Consider the following 16,497-nt stretch of genomic DNA (forward strand, 5'->3'; position numbering starts at 1 on the left):
GGTCAGCAAGTCCAAAATTCATAAAGCAGTTCAGCAGCCTGCAAACTCAGGCAGGAGGTGATGTTGCAGTTTAAAGGCAAAATTTCTTCTTTTGGGGAAACCTCAGGTTTTGATCTTCAGACCTTCAACTGTTTAGATGAGCCCCACCTACCTTATCTAGGGTGATCTCCACAGCTGAAAGTCAGTTTAACCACATCTACAAAATACCTTCACAGCAATACCTAGATTTGTGTTTGATTAAGTTCTCAAGTACCGTCGTCTAGCCAAGCTGATATATAGAGCTAATAACCATCACAAGGAATTTGAGGCATTGCCACTTATCAGAATATAGAATAGTAACTTAAAGGTTAAGGCTATAGGACTATTATACGGTTACAAAGCAAGCCACATGTATGGACAACTTTTAATGGAAAGCTAATTCAAAATGGTGCATAAAAAAGAATATCACTGGTCCAAAAATGTAGCTTTCATTCCGACAAGAAAAGACAAGACTATTTCTAGAACAGTGTAAAGAATTTCCTTCACTGTAGGTTTTTGTTTATCAATGGATGCAGGATCCTCCGCTTGGGTATACAGTGAAGAAAGTAAGCCAGGGTTTTGAAATATTCTTTCCCGGCATTAGAAATATTCACTGAAGGGAGGGGTGCAGAAGATTTTAAGTTAAAATGGTGGACATAATAACTCCATTCCATATTTGTGAGTTTAGCTTGCCAGCTGGTTACTAATATGTTATGAATACATTTGATGCATTTGAAGCATTTGATGAACTTTTTGAGACGGTTATATGTATCTTCATTCTACCCATGAAATGCAGAGAGATGTTGGGGACTTCAAGTTAATGAGGCTTAGTCTGATGGGATATTCTTCACCTCAACAGAGAAAAAGAGGGCAAAGATGGCAGAGGCCACACACATGACTCAGTTCCCCCAATTCCCACCTTCCCCTCACACCTCCCATTCCATTCATGGACAAGTCCACTTGGCTCTGCCTCCAAAATCTGTGTTGAATCTGAGTACTTCTCACCACGTCCTCTACGAGGACCACTCAGGAGGCCATTATCTCACCCCTTCTTTAGATCTCATCTCCCCTGCTCTGACCCCAAATGGTCCATTTTCCATCCAGCAGCCAGAGTGAAGTTTTGGAAGCATAGACAGATCAAATGAGGTCCCTTCTTAAAACTGATCCAGTCAAGGTGAAATCCGCACTCGTCAGCATGGCAGGGTGGTCTGTATGGTCTCGCCCACCTCTAAGTCCAGATCTATATATACCCTTATGTCTGACTGTTATCCCCGTTCCCTGTCATCCAGCCGTTCGTCTCTCTCTCTCCCTTGACCATGCTAAGCTGGGTCCCAGCCCAGGGCATCTGCACTGGTGCTTCCTTTTTCTTCAATAGTTTTCCTCCAGACTTTTACTGGGCTCTCTCCTTTGGGTTTCAGCTTAAACATCTCCTCCAAGTGTCCTCCTCAGCCCTCCTTGATAAACCAGCACTGCCCTCACCTCTGCCGAGTCATCCTTCACCGAATTACTTTGTTTTTATCTTAGCACTTACCTGTGTCTGAAATCATGTTGTTTAATCCGGTGGTGGATTTCATACCTGTCACTCCTTGGGAAAAGGTGATACCCTTGAAGACACAAACTTCATCTAATCCTTTGCTGTAACCTCAAAGCCTCGACCTGTGTGTAACTGTAGCAGACATTTGATGAATATCCGTGGACTGGCTGACTTCTAGCGGTTTTATGCTCAGACTTTGGAAATCAGCCACTTGAAAATATTTAACCAACATTTTATCCCTAAATATACCACAAGTATAACCTTGACCTCCTAATCTCATAGATACTTATCTATGTAACAATGGGTTTGATTCAGATAAAACAGATCTTGGTATCTCCCATAATCACTTTGTCCTCTTCTTGAATACAACACTATCTTGCCCATACATTTAAAGAAGAAGGAGGAGGAGGAGGAGAAGAAGACGAGAAAATCTGTAGCAAATGAGTAGTTGAATGAAACTCAGTTAATTTGTGTGATCCAAGTGTAGATTATCTTGCCATAAATTTCATATTGAATTTGGGGGTTGGCATTGCATATTATGCTCAATTAAATATTCTTTGCTTCTCAAAGTTCTCTCTCTTGCTCACTTTCCCTTCCTCTTGCCCCTCTGTCTCCTTCTCTCTTTCTCTCTCTGCAACTCCATCAGTGTTTCAGGATGTCACATTTCATGCAACCCTAAATGGGAAAATTCACTAGATGATCTTTACCTCTCTCCAAAAGCTTTCATATTTCCCTTAAAAATTCATAAGGCAGATGAATTTTAATAGCATCTGTTTCACCTGCTCCTGCATCTCACTTCACTTCCTGCATCCACAGACATGTCTCTGGACCAGGGCAAGGGCACCATATGAGGGAGAAGTCAGTCACTCCAGTAGTTGTGCAGGGGGTCACCCAAAAGGGAACCACCATGTTGGAGAGACAGGACTTGGACATTCCATAGCAGCCCACTAGAACATTCCATACATATCCTTTGTGTCACTCAAAGAAGAAACAGTCAGCCACTTCAATAGAACGGTGACAGTGCTTCGTTCTGAAACAGACATCACTCATAGTTATTTGTGACTGTTTCTTCTAACCCAAATATTAAAATAGTTGATTTTATACTTCAGTGTTCTCTGTTAACACTGGAGTGTATTTTTCAACATTTTGTACTACAGCATTCTTATTCAACTTTTCCACATTTACAATAAGATTTTAAAAGTTAACTATTGTATTAGTTTGTTGGGCTGCCAAAACACAGTGCACAGGCTGGGTGACTTAACCAACAAAAACATATTTTCTCACAATTCTGGAGGCTTAAGTCCAAGATCAAGATGTCAGCAGGGTTGGTTTTTTCTGAGGCCTCGCTCCTTGGCTTAAAAATGGCCACCTTCTACTGTGCTTTCACAAAAGACCCTGTCTCCAGATACAGTCACAGCCTGAGGTGTTAGGGGTTAGGAATTCAGTATATGAATGTGGGGGTGAGGTCACAACACAACTCACAACAACATATAGACACTCTAATAGAGAAGCATCCTGTTCTAAATTCCATAGTGTGACTCAACGTCTGTGAGCCAGTGAGGAGGGACCATACCTCTTTTAGGTCCTGAAATTTCACTCTTCCCAAATAGAAATCTTTTTGAATTTAATAACTATAAATAATCCATACTCTGGAGTTATAATAAAATATCTTATTAAATATAGGAGAATATTGTATTAAGATATACATTGTCAATTTTTATGAATTTAAAGAATTTTAATAAATTTAGCTTAAGATCTTTCTAAGGACCACATTTTCACTCTGGGCTCATATAAGATCTAATTACAAAGGTCTTTGAGGAAACTATATCATCACAGCCGTTGAGGAGTTTTATAAATAGTCAGTGCAGGGTCCCAAAGGCCCTGTTTGACACTTAAGGTTACTGAGTATCAATCACAATCAATTCCAGGAGAAAATAATCCATTCAAGGAGAAAAAAAAAGTTTATTTAATCATGGGATTTTAAAAAGAAAGCTGAGTTCTTTATGATAACTTAATTATTTCATGGGATTTACTTAATCATTCTTCTGTGAGTGATTAAAAGTAGATATCTTAGCTTTTATTAATTTTAAATTGGAAAATGAGTTGGGTATTAAACGAGATGGAAGACCCACCTTCCTTTTCAGGCTATGAGGAACTAGGGAGAGAAAAGTGAAGATTGATTTTTGTCCTGCAGCCCTCTTGTTTGTTTCTCAAGTTGACCTGCATTAAAAAAAAAACAAAAAAACAAAAAACCCCTCATAATCACAGTATCAAACTTGACGAGTGATGAAGTTGGTCGGGATCATCTGACCCAATCCCATACCTATAGGCATAGTAACTAGACCCAGGAAAGGCAAAATGACTTCACTGCAGATTGAATGATGTAACAAAAATATATAAAGCTTAAAAATAAACCTATTTAACTTGTCCCAATCACCCTCCAGCTTGCCTGTTTATAGGCTCCATAAGCTCGTTGTTTTTGTTCTCTGTGAAACCCTTTCACTTTGCTGCTTGTTGTTTCTTCAGTCAAAGCAGAAAAATTAACTTCCCAAACACTCCCACTTAATGGATGATTCATCTCCAAAGTACCTTCCTGCGTATCTGCTTAAATGAGCTTTGACAAATGTAAATACAAAAACCAAAATAAAATCTCTGGCATAGCCTAAAAAAACAGAGTAAATCACTTAAAAAATAAATTACTGCTTTAAAATGGGTTGGAAATGAGGGAGTTAGCAAAGGATGGGAAGGAGTTTAAAGATTTCGAGTGGAGACTGGCATTGGGACAGCACCGTGGGTTGACCTTCTGCGCTGGGGCTCATTTGAGAGGGTGGGTGTTCTGATAATTATCAAGTGGGGACATCAGGTATAAAATAGGGCTTTGCCCAACACCTGGGATACATGGTCACCCCACGCATTAGGAAGATTTAGCCCAGCACAGATCTGTGGGATAAAAGGGACCAGTCATGGATTGGTAAGCATGTCTCACAAATACACGAGTTAAAGGAAGTGTGGGCTGACCTGTGTCCAGAAGCAGCTCTCCCCTGGGACAGGTGACAGAAGCAGCCTAGAGCGAGGGGGACAGTGATTTGCTGTGTGACTTACCCAGTCCACCTGTCTGGACCAAAGCTGCCCAACTGTCAAATGTGTTCTGTGCTGTGAGGGTCCTTCCATTTCTAAGTCTATGGCATGATAGCATTTCTAAAAAGTAAACAACAACAAATATATATATGTGTGTGTGTATTTTATATATATATATATATATATATATATATATATATATATACACATAAAATAATGAGAAACAAAAGGTGAACATTCTGGCACATGGAGTTAGGTCACCTTACCACCCAGCCTTTAGAGATCCCCCCACCGACACACACACACACACACACACTTCACTCGACACATGTTCTGTGAGTGCTGGAATGGAGAAGGCCCTAGAAGGGGGAGGACTGTGTTCTGGAAACCCCAGAGAGCTGGCCCAAAGAAGGACGTGCCCTGCCAATGGAGAGGAAAAAGCAGCTTCAGTAACCAGCAGGCAAAATTCATTTCATTTGGATGAAATGCAGGCCAGAGTGTTTAAATGGCATTTTCTGACAATCCTAACTAGTCAGCATTCCTGATGAAGGGAGTTAAATTGCAAACCGGTTTTAGTCAAATTCCCCTAACTGCAGGGACTTACTTACTTTTGCCTCAAACCCGTTTTCTTTTTCCATCTCTGAAGAAGGTGTCATAAATTGAGCTTCCAAATTCTCAAGATATTTTCCAGAAATAACTCCCACTTATTTCTTGTAATCACAATATCCCCAGATGTCTAGCAGCGAGGTACCCCCGCAAAACACTTCAGAGCAGTATCTTTGCCAGTGGTGGGGAAGTCATCCCTGAGCCTAGCTGAGCGGATCAACATTACAGCACGATCCACTCTGAATTCACACGTCGTCCAGAGCTGGAAATTGTTGGGCTCGTCCGCTCGGTAAAAGCAAAGACCCAGCCACCAGCTGCGGAGGACTGACTGACTGCTCCGTCTCCCAGTGACCACAGCCCAGGATTTGGCAGTTGAGACAAGACGGCCGTTCCAGGTCCATCAGCAGTAGGGGGCACATCTGTGCTGGAAATTACTCACACGCTCCTCAGGATCGGATAATTTATTTTCCTTTTTTTTTCCAGACAAGCTGAAATATGTGTGTGGAAGTGATCTAGCCCCTTGCCTGCTTCCTGTGGAGTCCGCAGTGGGCATTTTTCTTTAGATTTCCTTCGTTGTCTTTCTCAGCATCGTATCAAATTCTGAAGCTCCCCTCCAGGCCAAGGGTTCTGTTTACCAAGTCTTTGTATTTCAAGGAAAGAAAATCAACTCCTGAATTTATTTAAAATATATTTCCAGTTGTCAGTCCCTCCGTATCCAGCCATGTCCCTCTGATGGTCAGTGATAGTATTCCCAGAGCCCCTTCCTCAAGCTCACCCTGGACTTGCCCCTTCCGCATCTTCAGTGGACCCCGTGGGCATGGCTACGGATCCCCCACAGTATAACCCCAGTATCCTGGGGTCAGACCGTACCTATTAGGGTGAAAGAGGGCAGGCTGGGCCCTGAGAGTAATGATGGCCATGACAGAGCCTCGGACCCTTCTCTTGCCCTAGTCAAACGCAACACATGAAGAAACAATGACAGCTTGATAAATTCTGATATGAGAGAGATTTGTCCCAAGTGGCCCAGTGGTGATTCCCTTCGCATGAGTTTCCCTTGTAAGTGGAAGCTTGGATGCTCCACGCAAGCAAGGACTTGGGTGATTTTATACTCTGCTCTTGCCAGTTCCTGCAGGGTTCCTGACGCACAGTAGGGACTCCAGGTGTGGAACTAATTACAGCACAACTTGTGAGCTTGTGTTTTGTTCTGCTAACCACTACCCTTCAGAATTCATATGGGTACCTCTTAAAAAGTCTGCCTTCATTAACTGTATCATTTTGCCCATCCTGGATTTCTGAAGACAGCTGGCTAGTATTTTCACCTAATAAACCATCCAAACCCCAGCCGTTTTCTTTAAGTGGAACTCACAGAAGAGGTTGCTCGACCTTCCTGTTAAACCGTCATCGTGGATTTAACGGTGCAGAAGTATTTTCTTGCTAGTGGGCAGCCTATAACTGTCATCATGTGAAGTTGCTATACTTAACCAAATGTGTATCAGTGTGTCCCTGTCACAAACGTCTGTATAATTGCATAGTCTACAGCCAGATGATGAGTGCATATTTGGGGGATGGCTAATGCAGATGGTGACTTAAATGTTGAACTTCAGAACTGCCTGTGGGAAATCCTCATCCTTCAGAGCTTTCGGGCCACCACAAAGGCTGCCCTTCCAGCTTCCCTTGATCAGGCCACCTTCATGGTGGTTAAGAGCTTGGGATCTGGACTGGAATCCTAATTGCTAACCCTCCTTAAAATTCACTTCCTCCTGAGGAAAAAAAAAAAAAGTGGCCACTAATAGAATTGACTCCATAAGGCTGTTAGGCAGATTAAATTTGATAGGTATATAAAGATTTTAGCACAGGGCCTAATACAGAGTGAACACTCAATAATTGTTAGCCATTAATATTATTATCTCTAGAGTCTCAAAGAACTCTCAAAGAATATTGCAATAATCATGCATGCACATACATGCTTGATGCTCCTAGAAAGCTCAAATCATTTTAAAGAAAAAAAAAACAGTTTTAAACTTTTTGAAAGAAGGGCAGTAGCCAGGCTACCATACAAGGGGAGAGGGACTGCGACTATTCAATAAAACAGTCAACAGAACAGAGGCATTGAGCTGAAATGGAAGGGCAAAAGAGGAGGAAATGGGTGACTTGAAAAAATTTTTATTTTGCATAAGTGAAGAAATGTTAGCATGTCCATTTGAAACACGGTATCTGAGTATTACAGTATTTTATCAGCCAAAGGGGCAAATCTTGACTTTTCCTCCCAGTATCATAAATAACACACGTCTTTTGAGTGTGCAACGTTGAGTTTGGACTCCCTGAATTTAGAAACACACTGTATTTTGCTGCAGAGTTTAGCAAATAGCACTCTAGTCTATTGTAGTGTAATATATGTATTTTTTAATTTAAATTCATATCAGTAAGGAAATCAGACAGTAATGGTCCATTGTTTTCATTTTATGCAGAAAATAAGAGGGAAATATTTCATATTGAAATGTATGTCTTACTGCTTAATGTTTTCTAAATATCCCTGCAGTTAATATTAAGGTGAATAAACATGCATCATTGAATAATAATTATCAACAAGCCTTATTTAATATTAAAAAGAATAAAACATGGAATACAAATTTGAACAATTAGTGTGAATACCATGACTGCAAATTTTATTTGCCTCATTACTTTATCTGCCTTGGATTCGTTCAGTGAAAGTTGTGATGTTGTTCGGGGTTCAGCTGCCACTATATTTTTCTTTTATATCACATATCAAAACTGGAATGAAATAATAAATGGTATTGATGTTTGTTTAATACTTCTCCATCTCCTCACAACGCTAGAATTCAAGAGGCAGATCTATCTTGCTTTTTTTGTATGTCCATGACTTAAGTGCAGTTCTTGGAACATAGCAGGCATTTAATCGATACCTTGCAAGTAAAATGACCAAACAAGATGTTGATATAGAAATATTACACTTGCATTTTAACCCTTTCCATCTTTCCTAACAAAAGAAAATACAAAAATTGATCCTTGGGCAAAATTTTTTTAAATTGTGGAACTATCTCTAAATTGACAACTCACAAGCGTACAAGAAATTATGGTCCTCACAATCATTAACCGTGCTTTTGGTAGTGGTTGCTCCTATGGTGGGATGCAAAGATAAGATAGGACATGGGCTTTGTGCTCTCCACTGTACATTAATTACAAGGACATTTTTTGCTGTAAGCTAGTGTTCTGTTGCAATAAATTTTTAAGGTATATGTACTCGTTTGCTCCGGTTGCCATAAAAAATACCACAAACTTAGTAGCTTAAATAACAGAAATTTATTTTCTCACAGTTCTAGAAGCTGGAAACATCAGCAGAGTTGGTTTCTTTTGAGGCATCTCTTCTTGGCTTGCAGATGCCACGTTCTCCTTGTGTCTTCACACGGTCTTCCCTCTTTGTGTGTCTGCCTCCTAATCTCTTAGAAGGACACCAGTCATCCTGGTTTAGAGCCCACACTAAGAATTCATTCTAACTTAATCACCTCTTTAAAGATTCTGTCTCCAAATACAGTCGCATTCTGAGGTACTGTACTTGAGGATCTGGGGGGTGGGGGGGAGACACAGTTCAGCTTGTAACTGTGTGGTCATAAAAATCTTCTATGACCTGACTGGTTTAAGAAATGCTTGGTGAGACCAAATTCAGCAGATCTCTTGGTAGGCTACTGTGTGCTAGGAATCTCCAAGAGAAAAACCACAGGATGTTGGCTTTGCCAAAGGAAAAGAAAAGCCTTCTCTCACCTCAGTTACATACACCTTCAACACTCCAGCCCTTCCCTTGGAACGCCCGCTTGGCAAATCACAGTGGTGCCCAGCTCTGTGCCGACAGCCCCGATTGGCATAGCGCTATTACAGAGGGCTGCTGAGCTGTCTGACTCTAAGCATCGCAAGATGAGTCCAGCCTCTCACAAGCTGTAATTTCCAACTCTGTATCATCGCCAAAATACTTTAGGAAATTGACACAGGACTTTTTCTTTATATGTTGAGTAATTCTTTACTAAATTATGACTTTCCCTTTTTTTCATGCTACCAACCAGTTAGTACCAATTTTTCCACCTACTTCCTCACTCCAGGTTGAGGTCCTGTTGAAATTTTTCTCTCTAACGATTGGCATTCGATTACAGTTTTGCAGCTAATTATCTCATTGGGTTTGAAAGGCATGAAGAAAAGAAGAGATGCAATGAAATGCCTCTTAGAGGGAAGGAAGCATAAATCTACAACTTTGAATAGAGTTTCGATGCAGAATAGCTGTCCAGCTTCCATAGAGACAGAATTCTTTACGGACTCATTATACAAGCAAACTTGCTAAGCTCTTTAGGACATTAGTGCCTTTGATAACGATGTTAGCAGCTTTCCCTGAACTACTGCATGTTTACAGTGGGTCTTTAGCAGAGTAGGGGGCCTTGTGAATTAATCCCTATTTAATGAGAAATATTTGAAGGTGATGAGAGTCATATGCTGCTGATGGGAAAACTCTGCCTTGATAGATTATTTTTGGAACATTAAAGTCTACTCAATCAAGACACTTGACTATTTAGGACAGGACAATTTTGTGAGAGATTGAAATAAAATATAGGATTTATACTCAATTATTTTCATCACCTATAAAATGTGCTGTGTTTTGCTTTAAGGGTTTTAAATTTTCACACTTTCTTGCTTTCATCAGACCTCAGTAGCCTGCACTAAATCAAATGGCTAGATATTGAGTTTTGGCTGAAGGGTGTTTTTAGTAAAGTGGCAGCCAATGGCTGCAATTGAGAAAATGTAATTTATTTTAGATTAATTTGTAATATATATTTCATTTGAAACTGGCTGGAAAGAGCTATGAAAAAATGTTTATATGTGAAAAGTGCTGTTGGCTTCTCCCCAATGTGATGCAAATTTTCCACATCTACCTCAAGACTTAGATACATAATTAAAATGTTTTTAGGTACCTGGAAATGTTTGGATGTTCAAAAGGAAATGATTGTAATCCTTTCTTTATGCTTGATCTTATCACTCTGATAGAAAGTACTCAGAAATTGACTGGTAGAAATAGATTGCCAAAATAACTTGTTCCCCTTTTAACTCACCTCCTACTCTGTTCTGTTCTTAGGTATACAAACAAAATGTGTTTAATTTTTTTACATATATATATAAATGTAGGAAATTGGATTCGGTAAAATTCATCCTCAGAAGGATCTCTTTTCTTTTTGGAAATTGATGGCCGTTTTCATATTGTCAATGTTTCTTGGATTTGTACACCTATAAAGGTCATGACTTTTCAAATTCAGTGAACACAGTTAATTTGATGGCCAAACCCTGATGTAAACTTAGCGATAAAGCAGCATAATTTAATGATAAGACTATCAGATGTGATATTAACTGGCTATGAGTAAAGTTCTAACCTTTCCCGGCCGCATTTTCCTCATCTGTGAAATGAGGAATTATCCAGGACCTGGCCTCAGTGCAATCCTCATCTTCTTCACTGTTTCCCATTGACATTCACACCCAAATTAAAAAAAAAAAAAAATGCAGCTGTTCACACTATCATAGCACAGATATTTGATGTCTTAGATGCCACCCTTAAACTCAAAGTTGATTTAAAGATCTTGCACTGCAGCGACTTAATTTTTTTTTTTTGTAAAGGCCACAAAGGTGATTCAAAACTACGTGTTGAGAAATTTTATTTTGCTATTTTGTACAAAATAATTGTGTTGAGCATTTTGTCAGAAAATAAAATGCAATTCATACCAAATCAAGCTTTGTCAGAAAGCAAAGTTTAAATGAAAAACAAAAACCAAAAAACAAAACCTCCTCCTAATGCCTGTGTAGGTTGTTTTTGTTCCTGGGGGCCATGAGAAGCCCGTGGTTAGACATTGGCTGGAGTCCCAAGACCTGCCATCAGGCCTCAGATCCTGCTGTAAACCTTGGGCAGATCACTTACTCTGACTGCATCTCAGTTTTCTCACCTATCAAATGGGAATGCCATCCCTTATAACAAGTCAGAAGTGGTGGGAGGAAGTGCCTGAGGCTTTGTCAGTGATGGATGCACTTGTCACAGGGGGCAGACAGATATTCTTTTAAATAATAAATCATGTGATTAGAGACCGTCTTTCCTAAATGCATGGCTTTTGCTAACTTAATTTTTTTTTTTTTTTTTTTTGTCTGGCTCACAGTCCCTGACTAGCTGGTAAAGTTACCTAGCTTCGTACTAGATAAAGCAAGTTTAGGGTGAGCCTGTGAGAGTACGGATTAAATAGGTGAGAAAATTCAGTGACTGGAATTTAGAGATTGGATAGTGGCAGATTTTACTTGGAAATAAAGGCAAAAAAGGCCTGTTTCTCTGTGATCCAGCTTTGAATGTTCGTACTTCCTTTATAGCATTTCAGCACAACAAAGAATCAGCTAGAACCCAGCAGCTATAGAGAGGGTCTGTGTGACAGTAGCTGTTGCTACGGCAGGCATTTGTTCTATCATTCTTCATCTCGAATATATTTTAATTATGTACATATCCACACATGTGCATACATACATATACACACATATACAATGTTACTGTTATATATTAATACAGTAAATAGCATGTGTGTAGTATTTATGGAGAGAGAAGATCTGACAAAGCACTATCTATACTAGGAGATAGTTCAAATGAGAACCAAAGAATCTGCAGACAGTAGACATTTCTCTTTTTCAAACCAGTGAAAAAGGATCACGTTAAATCTATTTTTTCATAGCTAGACATTGAAATAGAAGGGAAATAGAAAGGAAACCATTGTATTATTCATTCTTATCCAATGTATTTTTCAGGAGAAACCCATTTCTAAGTTCTTCAGTAAATACTTATTAATTCATATTTATTTATTGTGGATTTTGAGTACTAAGGTGGCTAAATTAACCCTTTTCTTTTAGAAAACCATGAAATAATAGTCAAAAAAAGTAAATATCACAAAACCTTACGTTTTAAATGATACGGAAAAAAATTGTACCCTAATTTCTCATTTTAAAATCTTTTTGTTATTCCTTAGCTTTCTGTATCTAAATGTCAATTTAATACTGGTCATTAAATAAGCATATGAGTAGTAATTATTACATAATAAAATTTGGTGAGAGCTAAATCTTCATATTGAGGTGAAATTGAGGGCTCCATCATTTCTTGTAGTAAATTTCATTTAAAATTCCCATGGGGTGAATTATAAATCTGGGAATTGTGAAGAACATATTGTCTATTCATTTACCTACAGATCTGAAAGTTAGCGTTTTCCTTAACCAAATGCATAATGATTTCTAAGGTGTGGAGCAGTTAACCCAAATGCCTCCTAACATGAAATTCTATGAAGCTCACCTCTGAACAATGGCCAAGATCATTAGCATCTTCTCAAAGTGTTTATCATTCACGTGCAATTAAGTATCCTGATTTATTATCACTTCTTAAAGATGATCACAGAAAGCCAACTAGCCGAAGAAAGAGGAAGATGATCTCCATAAAGGACTGGCAGACCTCTTCTGCAGAGGGCCAGGCAGTAAATGTTTTCAGCCTTGCAGAGCATCGAAACTACGGGGCTCTGCCTTGTAGCCTGAGAGCCGCTGGATACAATACTTGAAGAAATGGCAGGGGCTGGACTTGGCCTGCAGACCTTAGATTGCTCACAGGGGTCCCACATGTTGGAGAATAATTGTGACTCCTAATTGCATTGTTGCAACTAAAAGGTTTGCAGCTCCATACAGCCCTGTAGCTGTACGAAAACTGAAAAAATGCAATCAGTCATCTGGATTCCTTCAGCAAAAGCCAAACATCTGGATGTTTGGAAATCTACAGTTGAAAAAACACCTATTACGTTATCATTATGATTATTACTAAGCTTTTGTGTACTTCATTCCAAGAGTGATCTCAACGTATTTAAAAAGCTGGAAACAGAGTGAAATTGTACCTTTTTTCTTTTCACTTTGAATCTGATATTTTAAAACAAACGCCAGCAGAGGGGGGATAAAATGTTTACAGTAAAAGTATATATTTTTTAGTATCAGATACTCTCTCTTAAAATGGTCATAATTAAAGCCACAATAGCACCGAGTTTGTTTGATATCAACCCGTTTGCAAAGTAAAGATTCTTTGTTAGGAGACATAACCAACCACAGGATGGTTGGCCACCATCCACATTCATTCGAACTTGACCCCAGTCTGGGTTCTAATGCTGGAAAGAGAACCTTCGAAGTGGATCGTTACTTCTGGAAGAGGGGTGATGCCCTCCTGGGTTTTGTTGTGGCTGTTAGTCTTAAATGATAGAATGAGGAAATTTGTCCTATAGCAAAACTCTTGGCTGTGATAGCTCTTCCTGTTCAAAATAATATTGGAGGGCAAAGTTGGGCCCCATATTGAATTCTAGAATGAAAACAGACTGGGGCTGTTAATTCAGAGTCTAGTGAAATAAATGTTGGGTTTGTTGTGTCCTCCTTGCAAATGCTAGAACACAAAGTCACTGTTGGTTTGTGGAGTGAACTCCAGCCTGTCTGGGAGCCCCCTCCCACTTAATGTTAGAGGACCTTCATCATTATCTAGGAAAAACTGTTGACTGTATAGGTCTCCACTGAGTCTTAGGTGGCTACGCTCACACTGAGCTGCCCGTGCTCTAGCCCTGCCCCGGTCTGGACCCATCCACACCTCCTCTCAGGTACCATCACTGGGAGAGACATCTTTCCATCCGAGGAAGCCCCTCCTGGCATCTGTTCTGGAGCCACCTGTCCTCTCTTCTCTGACAGTGCTCCATTGGTTATCTCTCGCCTTATCTTATTTTTAACGTATCTTTTCATCTTTTTTATTTAATATCAAAAACTTAGCCAGACACCTCTCATCTTAAATTATCTTCCCCTTTCTCTCTCTCCTTCCTGTCCCTTCCTTTGTCCACTTTCCCTTCTGCAATTCAGGTGTTACTTTTCCTCCCCCGTACCTTCAGGATCAAGCTCCATATGAGCAGCCTCTCCCAGATCTCTGCCCTCCTGTCTCCGGGAAACGTGTGGGTTCCCTCCGTAGCTTCCAATCTCAATGTCCCCATTTCATTTCCTATCAACTGAATTCTCTCTTTTCAGTGTTATGCTTTTTTTCTGAGGACTTGACCACATCCCAATATCTAGTGGTACTTAATGGATTTTTTTCCCCAATAGGAACAATTGGTCAAGAAGGGGAACCTGACCCCACACAGGTCAGTGAAGAGAGACTGGATCCCAGGACTTGAAGTGGTCCAGAAAAAAAATCTGCTCCTTTTCTTTACAGAAGTCTCAACCCTGGCTGCACCTTAGTGTTATCGAAAGAGATTTTAGAAAGTACTGATGCTTGCACACCACTGCCCTTCTGCCCTGAAATTTCCCCCTGTCATTTGTCTGGAGTAGTAAGTGCTCCAACAGAAGTGAGTTGCTGTCCCTTTGGAATGCCTTCTCCCTGATGGCAAGGGTGCCTCTTATTCAACTTTCGTTTCCCATCCATTATACGACATGACACATGGTATGTCCTCAGTAAATCGTTTCTAAATTGGATAGTTCGCTATGAATTTCCAAAGGTAAGAAATCATTGTCAATTTCATTGATTAGAACCATAATTTTACTTATATTATCAACTAGATATATCTTTACCTTAAAAAATTTTTTTAGATTATTAGCATCAACCTTTATGTTGTGAAGATTTTTTTTTCTAATTTCATAATTGTGTGCGAACCAAAATCTCCTGTAATTCCTATTGGAGACCAATCTCAAGTTGCTGTAAAATGACAGCTCTCAGGAAGGTATTGTACCACAAGGAGTCCATTCATTCTATGGTCAGATGTCCTGGGCGTGGAATTCCAGCTCTGCCACTTACTGCCTGTGGGGTGTTGAGCAATTCACTTAAGGTCTCAGAATGTCATTTTACTTAGTCATGAAAATGAATAACTCAGCCGTGGTGAATGCATGTGGGACACTTGCTAGGTGGCCGCCATTGTAGCCTTTCCCTTGGCTGACCCTCACAGCCCTCCCAGGGAGGTAACATCTTCATCAGTATCGTCATCATCACCACCATCCCTGCTGTACATACTCAGAAAGGGAGGATTAAAGACAGTTCACGCTTTGAAGGATGAAAGAAATTCCAGAGTCCCCATTTATAACCACCAAAACGTCAGGAGTGACTTTTCTGAGATTTCAGGAGGATGAGTTGAAAGTGCCCTCGAAAGTCCTCGTGTTGCCCTGACCCGAGTGGCACCTGGATGAGCTCATCTCTCATTTCTCAGTTAAAAAGAACTACAGAGCCCCGATTAACGTCAGTCTAGAGGATGGACATGAAGTCGTGGCATTTTAGACCGCGCTCTTTGGGCTGCCTCAGTAAAACTCATCCCGTGTGGAGTTTGATGTGGGTTAGGCTGAACCCAAAGGATGTCCTTCAGAAAGTGTGCCAAGGTGAATGTGCAGAGCCAGACAAGGAGGGTGACAAGACCGCTCTCTGATGAACAAGCTTGGCTGGCCTTTCCTTAGGAGGAATTCCTATCAACCCTAGTTTACAAAGCCCAGGTGTTTCTCCAATCCCTATTTCAGTGGGGTTCATTTTTTAAATTACTACACTCAGCAAAATAACAGTTTCCCATTGGTTCTGCTTCCAAATAGCATTAACATTCCATTGATTTACTCTTTTTTCTCTTAGTGGCTATTGAGATTTGTGTAGTAATGTTATAACATATATTGCGTATTGCACATACCACACACTGTTCTAAAAACTCTAGATATATATTAAGTCATTTATTTTTCACAATAACCCTATTTGCCTCCATTTTATGGATGAAGAAACTGAGGCACATAGAACAAGGTTTCTCAGATGTCACTGTGCATCAGAAGTCACCTAGAGGGCTTGTTAAAGTAGATTGCTGGACCCCACTCCCAGAGTTTCTGATTCGGGAAGGCCAGAGTATGGTCTGAGAATTTGCATTTCTAGCAGGTTTTCAGGGGAGGCTAATGCTGATGCTGCCATTCCGGGGACCACTTGACAGCCACACAGCTAGTAAGTATTAGAGGCTGGATTTGAACACAGGCAATCAAGTTGCAGAAGCCTTTGTGTTACCTTGTGTTATAACTAGACAGGACTCGTATGCCTTCACAAGAAGAATGCTCGTTTCCATATAAGGCAATTTCTACTTTTCTGCATATAAACATGGATGTTTGCATGGATGTCTGTGCATATGTGTGGATGAATATTCACGTGCATGTAATATCCAGACACTCTGGTC

General features: G+C 40.1%; 1 protein-coding gene and 1 long non-coding RNA gene across 2 annotated transcripts in view; one reads left to right on the forward strand and one right to left on the reverse strand.

The window, feature by feature from the left end:
- The window catches only part of FBXL7 (F-box and leucine rich repeat protein 7), a 385,298-nt gene that overhangs the window by 275,224 nt on the left and 93,577 nt on the right, over nt 1-16,497 (forward strand). The gene's annotated exons all lie outside the window — the stretch shown is intronic.
- Nucleotides 3,539-5,478, reverse strand: LOC116660531. Its single transcript, XR_004316122.1, has 3 exons — nt 5,239-5,478; nt 4,655-4,750; nt 3,539-3,772 (listed from the first exon to the last, which is right to left on the reverse strand). It is a non-coding gene; the product is annotated as an uncharacterized LOC116660531 (long non-coding RNA).

Source organism: Camelus ferus, chromosome 3 (genome assembly GCF_009834535.1).
Source record: "Camelus ferus isolate YT-003-E chromosome 3, BCGSAC_Cfer_1.0, whole genome shotgun sequence".
Taxonomy (NCBI): Eukaryota; Metazoa; Chordata; class Mammalia; order Artiodactyla; family Camelidae; genus Camelus; species Camelus ferus.